General features: G+C 44.1%; 1 protein-coding gene across 1 annotated transcript in view; it reads left to right on the top strand.

The window, feature by feature from the left end:
- LOC136873332 (uncharacterized) overlaps window positions 1-12,806 on the top strand; it is a 147,451-nt gene that overhangs the window by 16,389 nt on the left and 118,256 nt on the right. The gene's annotated exons all lie outside the window — the stretch shown is intronic.

Here is a 12,806-nt window from a genome sequence, read left to right as displayed (position 1 = left end):
AGTCGCTTAAGTGCTGCCAGTATTCAGTAATCGGGAGATAGTGGGCTCGAGCCCCATTATCAGCAGCCCTGAAGATGGTGCTCCGTGGTTTCCTATTTTCACACCAGTCAAATGCCGGGGCTGTACCTTAATTAAGGCCACGGCCACTTCCTAGATATTTCCTATCCCATCGTCGTCATAAGACATATCTGTGTCAGTGCGACGTTAAGCAAAATAGCAAAAAACAACTAAATAAATTAAACGTACCTACATTTCGTGCCTTCTTCCGGGCTGAGTGGCTCAGACGGTTGAGGTGCCGGCCTTTTGACTCCAACTTTGCAGGTTCAAACCTGGCCCAGTCCGGTGGTATTTGAAGGTGCATAAATACTGTACGTCAGCCTCGTGTCGGTAGACTTACTGGTACATAAAAAGAACTAAATTCGGGCACCTCAGAGTCTCAGAAAACCGCAGAAGTAGTTAGTGGGACGTAAAGCACTTAACGTTATTATTATTATTATTATTATTATTATTATTATTATCAGGTCATTAAAAACTGAAATGCGTTGAAGAAAATAGTAAGATATGTGTGGTTTAAGAGGAAACAAGATGAAATATACGTCACGTGATGCAACATTGGTCGCAGTAGTTAACTACACATTACTATGCGTAAGACGAAAACCAGGTCAAGTTCGTGGGGATGAGTCAGCTGTTATCTCGTATTGTGTATAAACATCAAACATACACATCAACAAATCTGAGAAACATAAACAACGTTAAACGTTAGAGACATGTAGCTATTAACATGAATGCCAGGGCGACGGGCGCTTTCATGAGCACAAGATGAGATATGAAATTGTACACAATTCACAGATGTCGAACGTACCTAAGAAGATTCCTCCAAACTACATCCTACATTTTACTATGATAGTGCTAATAACACATCGCAGCAGATTACGGCACTGCGTGTTAAGACGATGTCGGTAGAATACAGTATACCTGTAATGACATAAGGCTGCAGTAGAAGAAGAGGAAGAAGATAACGAGAGCCACATAGTCAAGCAGGACAGAGCCGAACAGGGCGCACATTAGTGACACAGGCATAATAGTGACGTGGTCCAGATATTTCCTCAACGGTGGACAGGACGATGTGGAACTATCAATTGGCCAGCCAGATCTCCAGACCTTATTCCAATTGATTTTTATGTCTGGGGGGACATGAAACACAAAGTATATCGAACTCAAGTAACCACTTCGGATGACTTCCGTGAACGTATTGTTTAAGCAGCAAAGGATATTCTGAACAACCCTGGCTCGAATGCGTCGCAACTGGATTCGTAGAAATGAAGCCTGCAGAGAAGCCCAGTGTGATGACTTTGAACAATTGCTACGAGTTTTTACTTCGGTATATCAGATGTTACGCCATGGATGGGGAGTTCAGTACAGATTCGATATAGTATTTTGAGTCTCGATAGTTCGATGTTCTCGTAAATCTGAGCAGAGAAATTGATGTACCGGTAACAAAAATTATAAATTGAGAGTTTCAGTGCGCGAGTGCCTTGTACGTGGTGAAAGATGAACATAACAAATGGAAGACCTGCTTGTTAAAACGCTAGACATTGACATTTAACGCAGTTTGGCTGCACCTCAATCCTACCCTGCACGTGGTTTGGGTTTATTACGTGTGTTCGAGCAATTTATATTTTGTTTCTTATCCACTACGAGTTAAAACAGAAGACATTTTGCGTTTTTAAGAGCCGATGACCTTAAAACAGCAATCATCATCATGATCATCATCATTGTCACGTATAAAAATTCAATAAAATGCTTGTTTTATATTCATTACTACTGAAATAGGAACTATAAGTAAACATTTAACTTAAAAAGGTTGCCTAGAGTGTTTTGTTAATTTACAAAAGAGAGTTTAAATTTATTTTAGTGTAAGGCAATCTGTACGTTTTTCTTTTCGAAACTGTTGTACTGTAATGTTTAGTATAGGTGCATTCTTTGTACACAGGCGTTTTCGTGTATGTTCGTAAATCCGTGCTTTTCTATTCGAGATAGTCTTGTTACCGTCCACCTGGAATTACGGAGCCCCTACTGTATGTTAGTTCATTCTTTTCTACAACAGAGTGTTATTATTCCGACTGTAGTTCCTACGACCATCGTGTAAAATCCACGTGGTTCTGCGTAGTCGAAACGACACGTACTCTGAAAGTTCAAGTAACGTACTGTATCTACAGGAGCAAGGTAACGTTAATAAAAAGATGATTAGTCCACGTAACCGACCTCCTTCTACACCCATCCAGGTATTAATTCAGAACCGGTGCTGGAAATTGCCTTCTCCTACTGAATGGGGATGTTCCACAGCCCATGAGTGCTATATAGTGGGTTCGAACCCCTCTGTCGGCAGCCTTAAAGACGGTTTTCCGTGGTTTGCCATGTTCACACCAGGCAAATGCTGGTGCTGTTCCTTAATTAAGGCCACGGTTGCTTCTTCACGATCCTAGCCCTTTCCTGTCCCGCCGTCGCCGTAAGATCAACTCGTAAAAAATTGTATCAGCTGTGAAAGACACTGCAAGCGTTGAATGTGGTCAGGATGCACTCGCTCTTCATACAGTGTCCTACGTATGGTCCAAGTTGATACACCAACGGCACGTGTTATACTACGCGTACGGCGCCCGGGATCATCGTTTACTATTGTTAGGATGCCCGGCTCCATGGCAAAACGGTTAGCGTGCTGGCCTTTGGTTACAGGGGTCCCGGTTTCGATTCCCGGCAGGGTCGGGAATTTTAACCATCATGGTTAATTTCCCTGGCACGGGGGATAGGTGTATGTGTTTCTTCATCCTCATTTCATTCTCATCACGACGCGCAAGTCGCCTACGGGCGTAAAATCCAAAGACCTGCGCCTGGCGAGCCGAACCCGTCCTGGGATCTCCCGGCACTAAAAGCCATACGCCATGTCATTTCATTGTCAGGATGTCTTCTTCCGCGTCTAGGATTACACGTGGCCGTTCAGGCCATCGCTTTTCAAAGCGTGATGTAAGACAACCTGTATCGCGAATACGCTGCAGTACAGCAAGTATCGTTGCTGGATTCGGCACCCGTCTGTTGGGAAGCCTTTCCCGATAGATTCATGGAGGGCGACCCGTGTTCTGTTCTGCCACACGATACACTAGCAGCATATCATGGTATTCGTGGTATTCATACACTGGCATTATTCAAATACTGCTACTACTACTCCGAAGTAGCTCGCGTACCAGTACGGACGATAATTCGCCTCTCCGACAGCTGTTATTCAGGTCAAGGTCGGACAGACAGCTCATACCTCTAGTCCGGTTTCATATAGAGGCGGGAACCCGTCCTACCATATCCCCATCGCTAGGAACAGCAGACAACCGAACCGGCACGTGACAGGTCTAGTGCTTTTGTCGAAGTCCTTACGTGAAATATTCCCCCACAGTGTGATTTCAGTACCATGGATATTTGGGAGACCAACTCGCCGTATGCAGAAACGTGACGTGTACGTAAATAATGTTTCTTACGTGAACGAAAGAATGCATGGGATAGGATTTCCAAGTGAGTAGTATCAGAATTGAATTGTCAAAGCACATCGAACGTTTTGCTTCATACCAATATAGGGACATGTTATAAAATAAATAAACGTACCTTCCTTTCGTGCTTCCAAACGAAAAGAACATGTTTAATGGTAAATTAAAGCATTCTGCTTTTGCAGTGCCTATTAAACGTATCAAAATAACCGTTGCCAGGCTGAGTGGCTCAGACGGTTCAAGCATTTGTTTCATGAACTTAGCAGGCTCGATCCTGGCTCTGTCTGCTGGTATTTGAAGGTGCTCAAATACGTCCGCTTCTGATCGGTAGAATTACAGGCACGTTAAAGAATGCCTGTGGGCAAAATTCCGAAACCGCGCGTCTCCATTGGTACGTAGACATTTACTATTATTATTATTATTATTATTATTATTATTATTATTATTATTGTTATTATTATTATTATTATTATTATTATTATTATTATTATTATTATTATTATTGGGCGAGTTGGCCGTGTGATTAGGAGTGCGCGGCTGTCAGCTTGCATTCGTCGTAAAGCCACTACCAATATTATAATAATAACTGTGTTATTCTATTATTACTCACTATTATGGAAATAAAAGTTAAACGCCCCACTCAAACTTCGTAGCTGGTAATCTGTCAGAAAACACTAAATAAAACAGTGAACTTTTAACAAGTCTGAATTATTATTAATCTTATAATTGCAGACATGTCTCCGAAATTACCGAAACGTGTACTTACGAATTGTTTTAAGCGCACCGACACAAGTAGGTCTTACGGCGACGATGGGACAGAAAAGGAATACAAGTGGGAAGGAAGCGTTCGAGGCCTTAATAAAGGTACATTCCCAGTATTTCCCTGATGTGAAAATGGGAAACTACGGAAAACTATCTTCCCGGCTGCCGACAGTGGAGTTCGAACCCACTATCACCAAAATGCAAGCTCACAGCTGCGCGCCCCTAACCGCATGAACAACTTACTCTACGCTCTAATGCCGGTCTGAGTAGCTCGGACGATAGAGCGCTGGTCTTCTGATCCCACCTTGGCAGGTTCGATGGCGGCTCAGTTCGGTGGTATTTGAAGGTGCTCAAATACGCCAGTCTCGTGTCTGTAGATTTACTTGCATTAAAAAAATACTGCGGTAAACATTCTGGTATTTCAGCGTCTCCGAAAACCGTGAAAATTAGTTAGTGGAAGGTAAAGACATTATTATTATTATTAGTAGTAGTAGTAGTAATATTTTTATTACGGAAGTTCTAATTAAACGGGTCCATCACAGTCATCATTTTACCTATCGGCACTTACTGTCCAGTAATAAGCCTTCTGTCCGCCTCTATGGTGTAGTGGCTAGTGTTTTTAGCTGCCACCCCCCGAAGGTCTGGGTTCGATTTCCAGCTCTGACACGAAGTTTGAAAAGTGGTACGAGAGCTGGAACGGGGTCCACTAAGCCTCGAGAGGTCAAATGAGTAGAAGTGGTTCGATTCCAACCTCAGCCATCCTGAAAGTGATTTCCCGTAGTTTCCCACTTCTCCAGGCAAATGCCGGGATGGTACCTAACTTAAGGCCACGGCCTCTTCCTTCCCTCTTCCTTGTCTATCGCTTCCAATCTTCCCATCCCCCCGCAAGGCCCCTGTTCAGCACAGCCGGTGAGGCCGCCTGGGCGAGGTACTGGTCATTCTCCCAGTTGTATCCCCGACCCAATGTCTCACGCTCCAGGACACTGCCCTTGAGGCGGTAGAGGTGGGATCCTCAGCGAAAACCAACCCTGGAGGAAAAGGAAGAATAAGCCTTCTATTACAAATGCCCGGCGGCAATTCCACAGTAGCTCTTTTTCCTTCGAGCAATGTTCACGATGGATGCAACTACGGTTTTTGAAATTTGTCTCATTAATAACAATTTCACTGAATACTTATAGCCTTTTCTTTCAGTGTCCACCGACCTTTCATTGACCTGAGAAGTTTATGAATAAGCATAGACAACTCGCATTGTCTATTGTCAGAAATTCATCGTAGACTGCCGCAATAACAGCAGAGAAATGTTGCGCCAATTTTTCATTACTTATTAACTATTTCTTTTCGTTTTGTCAGCTTGGATCACTGAGTAATGCCATTGACGTCTTATAAATCACACACAACTACACAACACTTGATTCGCATGATGTGCTGGTACGGATCTTCGACGTCACAGTAAGGATTCTGTGTACTTTTCACACAGACTACGCTAGACCGGTTTTCGAGTACAGCAAGTGTGTCTGGCACGTGAGTCAACCTCTCCTACTTGCCAAGCCTTTAGGGGAAGTGCACAACATGTGTTGGCCTGCGATAAGAAACAGATTCAACAAGGCCTATACTCTACTACTGTACTTCCACTACGCGTGGACGGAATGACGTAACCGGCGTATCCTGCTACGGCTGTTCAAAACACATTAGGTCCTGAACTATTTGGCTCAGTTATGGGAAAACTAATAGGACAAGGTAAAAAGTACATAGCATATATTGTGAGATGTATTTTTCTCTGCCGACTAGCTTAATATCTGCACGTATACCCTTAACACACTGTATATAGATTGATGCCACTGGATGCGGCGTAGGATTATTAATGTTATTATTAATTCAATTTATTGTTGCTAATTTAATAAGTATATAGTTTCATTTTCGTTCGCCTTTGTGGTGAAGTGGCTAGTGTGATTAGCTGCCACCCCCGAAGGCCCGGGTTCGATTCCATACTCTGCGACGAAATATGAAAATTGGTACGAGGGCTGGAACGGGGTCCACTAATCCTCGGGAGGTCAACTGAGTAGAGGAGGGTTCGATTCCCACCTCAGCCATCCTCTAAGTGGTTTTCCGTAGTTTCCCACTTCTCCTCCAGGCAAATGCCAGGATGGAAGGCCACGACCGCTTCTTACCCTCTTCCTCCCTGTCCTTTCCAATATTTCCATCCCACCACAAGGTCCCTGTTCAACATAGCAGGTGAGGCCGCCTGGACGAGGTACTGGTCCTCCTCCCCCGTTGTATCCCCGACCCAAAGTTTCGCGTTCTACGACACTGCCCTTGAGGTGGTAGAGTTGGGATCCCTCACTGAGTCCGAGGGAAAAACCGACCCTGGAGGGTAAACAGATTAAGAACAGGAAGGTTTTTTCCAAGATCATGTTAGAATAGTAACTGTCAACCATTTATATCACTTTAGTAGCAAGTTGTTATGAAGTCAAAGAATTATAACCTCCTTAACGTCGTCATTTGACGGACGAATCACCATGAACAACGTCGTATACCTTTTACTCCATATGTGCTTCGCGGATAGATTTGGAATAGAATCCAATTCTCTGCACGCACTCTTAATGATTAGGAAATGTGTACTATCACATCTAGTATCGTACCGACTAACATTTAGAAGGTAAAAAAAATGTTGGACTATTGGGACTCGAACCCATAAATAACTGCGTAGCAGAATCTAACGATGATGCCGTGGATGTTGCCGTAATGACTACGACTACCTGGGAAGCTTGTTACTGATCTGCGTGCGTACGACTACTCATATACTGTAGTCAGTAGCAACAACTTGCTAGTTTGGGAAATCTCTAGCTGGACAGGAAGCATGATGTATTGTAAACTTATGCATAGATTACATTTTAACAAATTTTCCGTATAGCATTATGCAGATGTAGATTCGTCTTGACGTGTAACCTTCTTGATTCCTACAGTAGCGTCCCCGATAGGAGGAACTACTATTAAAATGTTTTCAACCCTCCCCTGAAGGGGTGGACGATGGCGCCGTCTCTGAGGCAGGGAGATTTGTTACGGTGAAGGAGGTGCTCGGAGAAGATGAGGGGGTTGGCGGCCTTGGCCTATACTAGGAATTATCCCGGCATTCGTCCGCCTCTGTGGTGTAGTGGTTAGCGTGATTAGCTGCCACCCCCGGAGGCCCGGGTTCGATTCCCGGCTCTGCCACGAAATTTGAAAAGTACGAGGGCTGGAACGGGGTCCACTCAGCCTCGGGAGGTCAACTGAGTAGAGGTGGATTCGATTTTCCCCCCACAGCCATCCTAGAATTAGTTTTCCGTGGTTTACCACTTCTCCAGTCAAATGCCGGGATGGTATCTAACTTAAGGCCACGGCCGCTTGTCTATCCCTTCCAATCTTCCCATCCCCCCACAAGGCCCCTGTTCAGCATAGCAGGTGAGGTCATCCTCCCCAATTGAATCTCCGACCCAGAGTCTGAAGCTCCAGGACACTGCCTTTGAGACAGTAGAGGTTGGATCCCTCGCTGAGTCCGAGGGAAAACCGACCCTCGAGGGTAAACAGAAGAAGAAGAAGAAGGAGAAGAAGAAGAAGTCACGGCATTCGCCTTAGTACAGGAGAATGGAAAACCACGGAAAACTATTCTCAGGACAGCCGACTGTTGGGGCCAGCTGTGAGGTCCATCCTTGTCCCGTCTCCCAAATGCAGAGGCGCAGAGCCACGGTAGAGACGTGGCCACCCCTCCTCTGCTCGGTTGGCTTGTCAGAGTGCTGAGCTGTTGGACCACGGACCAACTTTGCCTACTTATGGGCCGAGACCCACTTTGCCAAGTCCCAGATAAGAGCGTTAAAACTTCCGTTCCAACTTCGGCACAGCCACACATCACGAAGGCAGTGGCATAGCTAAAACTCGAGAATACTCTCCCAGATTGCACATAAACGAAAGTCGTAGTACGCGTTTTCAACCGAACTTCCAGATAAATGTGCAAACTGCCACATAAATTTAAACCGCACTTGTATCTGGCTGTCGTAGTACAGGCCCTTAGATTAGTTCTTGGCGAAACAGGATTATTTCTATGAGTGGGGAACTCGAGTTGGTCACCTTTTAATTGTAACAAAGACGCCACAATTTATTTCTCTTCCTTCATTATCCTCAAGATATTGTCACGATATGTGGTGCCAAATTCGTTTTAACGGTAACATCACGGCACTTTGGATGCACCGATTGTGAGGTGATATCGTTCTCTCACGACCGGTAAACTTTTAAATCGGATCACGACATTTTTGATGCACGTAATATGCAAATTACTCGTGAGGTTATGAGCGTACGTAAGCCTGAAAGCCTCGGTTAGTTCCTTAACCGCTCGCTGACGACCTGTTAACTTTTAACTGCGGTAAAACGTCACAAATTTCAAAACCTGGCTTGATGCAACATAAATTCAAGTTAAACATGGTAAGCTATCCATTTTACCACGGTTGACTCGTAACCGAGGTTAACGCACCCGAGCATCAAGCTCGTTAACTTCCAGTAGTTTCTGAACGGTGCACTAGCCGCCAGCGTCTTGGAAATGTGTAGCAATCAGACTGATGATATCACTGCTATACCGGGGCGAAACGCTGATAATTTCACGATTGAAAAGGCATGAAGAGCTTGAAGCTTTTAATATTTTCAATCGTTAAATTATGATTTCCTTTTTTTTTTTTTTTTTTTTTTTGCTAGGGGCTTTACGTCGCACCGACACAGATAGGTCTTATGGCGACGATGGGATAGGAAAGGCCTAGGAGTTGGAAGGAAGCGGCCGTGGCCTTAATTAAGGTACAGCCCCAGCATTTGCCTGGTGTGAAAATGGGAAACCACGGAAAACCATCTTCAAGGCTGCCGGTAGTGGGATTCGAACCTACTATCTCCCGGATGCAAGCTCACAGCCGCGCGCCTCTACGCGCACGGCCAACTCGCCCGGTAATTATGATTTCCTTCTGGAAACTTAATTTTTTTTACACTACACACGTTTGCGAAGACCGACTCCTTGTCTAAATGGTCAGTGTTGAGGCCTTAGGTTCAGAGGGTCCGGGGTTCGATTCCCGGCCGGGTCGGGGATATTAATTGCGTCTTATTAGTCCTTCTGGCTCAAGGACTGCCTATTGATGTTTGCCCCAAAATTCTCCTCTTCATATTCAGACACTCTGGTAATCACCACAGAAACACACAATAATGGTTACATCCCTCCACATAAGGTTGGCGTCATGAAGGGCATCCGTCAATAAAATAGGGCCAAATCCACATGTGTGACATAGTTCTCACCCACGACCCCACACGTGTGGGAAGAAACGGTGGTAGTAGTAGAAGAAAAAGAAGAAATGTTTGCGAAATTACTAACTGGTTTGAGAGAAGGCAGTTGCAGGAATTAGGACGAGGAGTGTCTCAGTGTATTCACAATGTGGGAGTACAGATAAGGATGACTTGATCAGACAACTTTGGGCTGATAAGACTTGAGAGTAAGGAGACGAACTGCTCGAATAAGCGGTATGTTTCGAGCTGTGAATGGAGCGATGGCGTGGAATGACATTACAGAAGGTCGTTCGACATCTCTGGAGACAGTGTTTGAAGGGCAATTAGCTTATGAAAAGCCATATCTCCACCAACGATCATGCTCAATTCGAAAGCCAGCATTTCTAGCTATAGCCCAACGATATAATTTCCATTGGAGCAGACTTTTGCGCAGAGCTAGCATGTCTATCACATGCCACTCCTCCTGACAAGCTTTCCAGAGATCATTGATAGTGCGTGGACGTCTATTTCCTAAGGCCCTGTTTGGGAATCCATATGCACAGAAATCCATGGGTGACCCATCGGGTGCCTTCACCGGAATGTCAGTAAAAGGAATTGCACGGATTCCAGTTTCCATCTCCATTCTCTCTAAGAACAGGCAAGTCGAACGAGAGATGTGGCTGGATGCTTTAGCTTGATGTACCCATACCTGATTTTTCACCCTCCCATACAGTGCTGGGATATCTGTGTTGTAAATGAGTGTTAAAACCTCTTGCTGATAGTATGTAGAGTTCACCTCCACTTTATTAGAGACACGGCGAATTGTTAGCTAGCCATTGAAGCATTATCCAGCGATGATCATGAAACCACTCGGAAAACTTTTTTGGCATTCTTTATACAATGTTTGATCATTTTGTTTTGTCTCTAGGGCGGTGGTAATCGAGCGGGGTTCGTTACACTAAGTAATTTACACATATGCTTCGTCTAATGTCACCACATTTTTTCATCTGTCCCCTGCCAGACAGCCCTCATACAGCCTTCTTGCGTTAGTGCGACATTCCAAAATATGACGAGGCAACAGATTGTGAAGTCGGCTCGTATGCCGCTTTTCTAATTGCAGGTCCTTGTTGATTATGGTGTTAATTGTTGAAACAGACTTTCCAACTTACGTGCGATAGTCCTTTGGGGGGCAGGTTTACCACCTGAGACAAGGGCCTTCACTATCCTCACCATTTCTGATGTATGGCTAGTGGCTGGTCGTGAATTTGCCTGTTTTTCCGCTCTGGAATTAAGCCCAGTCGGCCTTTGCCTGTTTTATTCAATACACCACTGATCCCGTTCTTTGGTATCAAGAAATCACGCTTCTTGCGCGTTCCTTGGATTGTAGATTACCTATATTTAGCATCGGAAAGGGCTGTTATGTAGCCCTCCCACCAAGGGTCAGTCAGGCCCCGATTTATAAATGGGCGGACTGGGCATTTGCCCAGAGCGCCAGTTTTCGAGGGGTGGGGGCCGGCGCATCGAGTAATTATGGCCTGTGTGAATTACGTCTTAAATTCATTACACTCAAATTACTTTTACTTTCCACAAATTATTCCAATTATTTTATTAGCCCATATAAAATATTTTAAACTATTCTAACTTTAAAACCTGAATTTAATCCATATATTCAAATTTTATGAAGAAAATTTAATAACTGCAGACAGTAAGGAAAGGTATTATTTAACTCGTGCGGTTGCTGGGTGGGCAATTGTAGTTGGTGGCTTGGCAACCGTGTTAGTCTAGACAGCCACTGCCCTGTCTGTCATTGGCTTGTGACGGTTCGTGTGCGTATTGTTGTTTACATCTCCGCTCACCATCAACCTGATAAGCTCACCTAGCCAACTCATTGTCTCGCGTAATTCTTACATGTTTTTCGGTATTTAAGCAAGAGTAAAATGTTAAGTGGCGATGAATACAAAAATACGCCCTGGTAAAACGCAGAGTGACGAACTTGAACTACTTAAGAAAATGCCTAAAATGGGAAAGTTCCTTACTTTGACTCGTTCAACTCCAACTTCGGAATCGGAATGCCAAGATGACATAACAAAACCTTCGACTTCGTCATTGGTCCCATTTAACTTTACACAAGATGACTTACAAGGCCTAGATATACAGACTGGTCAGCCCTGTGTTAGTATTAAATTGAACAATGAGCCTGAAGTTGTCCAGCAGCCCTTTGGAACTATTTCACAATCACAACCTGAGGTTACCTTACCTAATTCATCTTCTATAGATGATCCTGCTACTTGGAATCTCAAGTTAAACTGAGTAGTTGAGAATATTATTAAACATTGTCCAAAACAAAAACATAATGGTACCGAGCTCGATAGCTGCAGTCGCTAAAGTGCGGCCAGTATCTAGTATTCGGGAGATAGTAGCTTCGAACCCCCCTGTCGGCAGCCCTGAAAATGGTTTTCCGTGGTTTCCCATTTTCACACCAGGCAAATGCTGGGGCTGTACCTTAATTAAGGCCACGGCTGCTTCCTTCCCACTCCTAGCCCTTTCCTGTCCCATCGTCGCCATAAGACCTATCTGTGTCGGTGCGACGTAAAGCAATTAGCAAAAAAAAAGTAATGGTGGATTTTTCGAAATCTCTGCGAACTTACAATGATGGTAAAAAAACATTGTCTCGAAACATGTTTAAGAGTACTCTTTCTAATGGAGACGTTATTTTAAGAGATTGTTTATTGTATTCACAGTCAACTGGGAAAGTTGGAATATTTTTCAAAAACATTTCATGTAAATTAATGCTAAGAACAATGTATTTTAAATCAGTGTTTTAAATCGAAGTTTCATGATTCTAACTCAAGTTGATATTCTCTAAAAACTCATAATATTGAAAACTGTACTCTTTAATTTGTAAACAATTATTTTTTAGAAGAACAGAAAAACGAGCGTTTGGGGGGCTAAAGATCGTTTGCCCGAGGCGCCAACTATTTGAAATCGGTGCCTGGGGTCAGTCCGCTTTGGCATCCTTGCAGCTAATGTCATGAAACTCTACACACACGTTCGCAGTACCAACATGAATCGTCACTCCCCGTTTTGATGTGCTCAAGTTGATAACAGCGCCGCCAGCGGCCTTCAAACTCGTCACCAGAGATCCCGAACGACCTACTGTAGTAGAGGAACAAACTTGAGTGAAGTTTTTAAAAGTAGACAAGAACACAATATGAAGATAAAGTTGGAATTAAAGAGGACAACCTG

The sequence above is a fragment of the Anabrus simplex genome, chromosome 1 (assembly GCF_040414725.1).
Source record: "Anabrus simplex isolate iqAnaSimp1 chromosome 1, ASM4041472v1, whole genome shotgun sequence".
NCBI lineage: Eukaryota > Metazoa > Arthropoda > Insecta > Orthoptera > Tettigoniidae > Anabrus > Anabrus simplex.
Note: the sequence above shows the minus strand (reverse complement) of the source record. Positions and strands in the feature narration are given on the sequence as shown.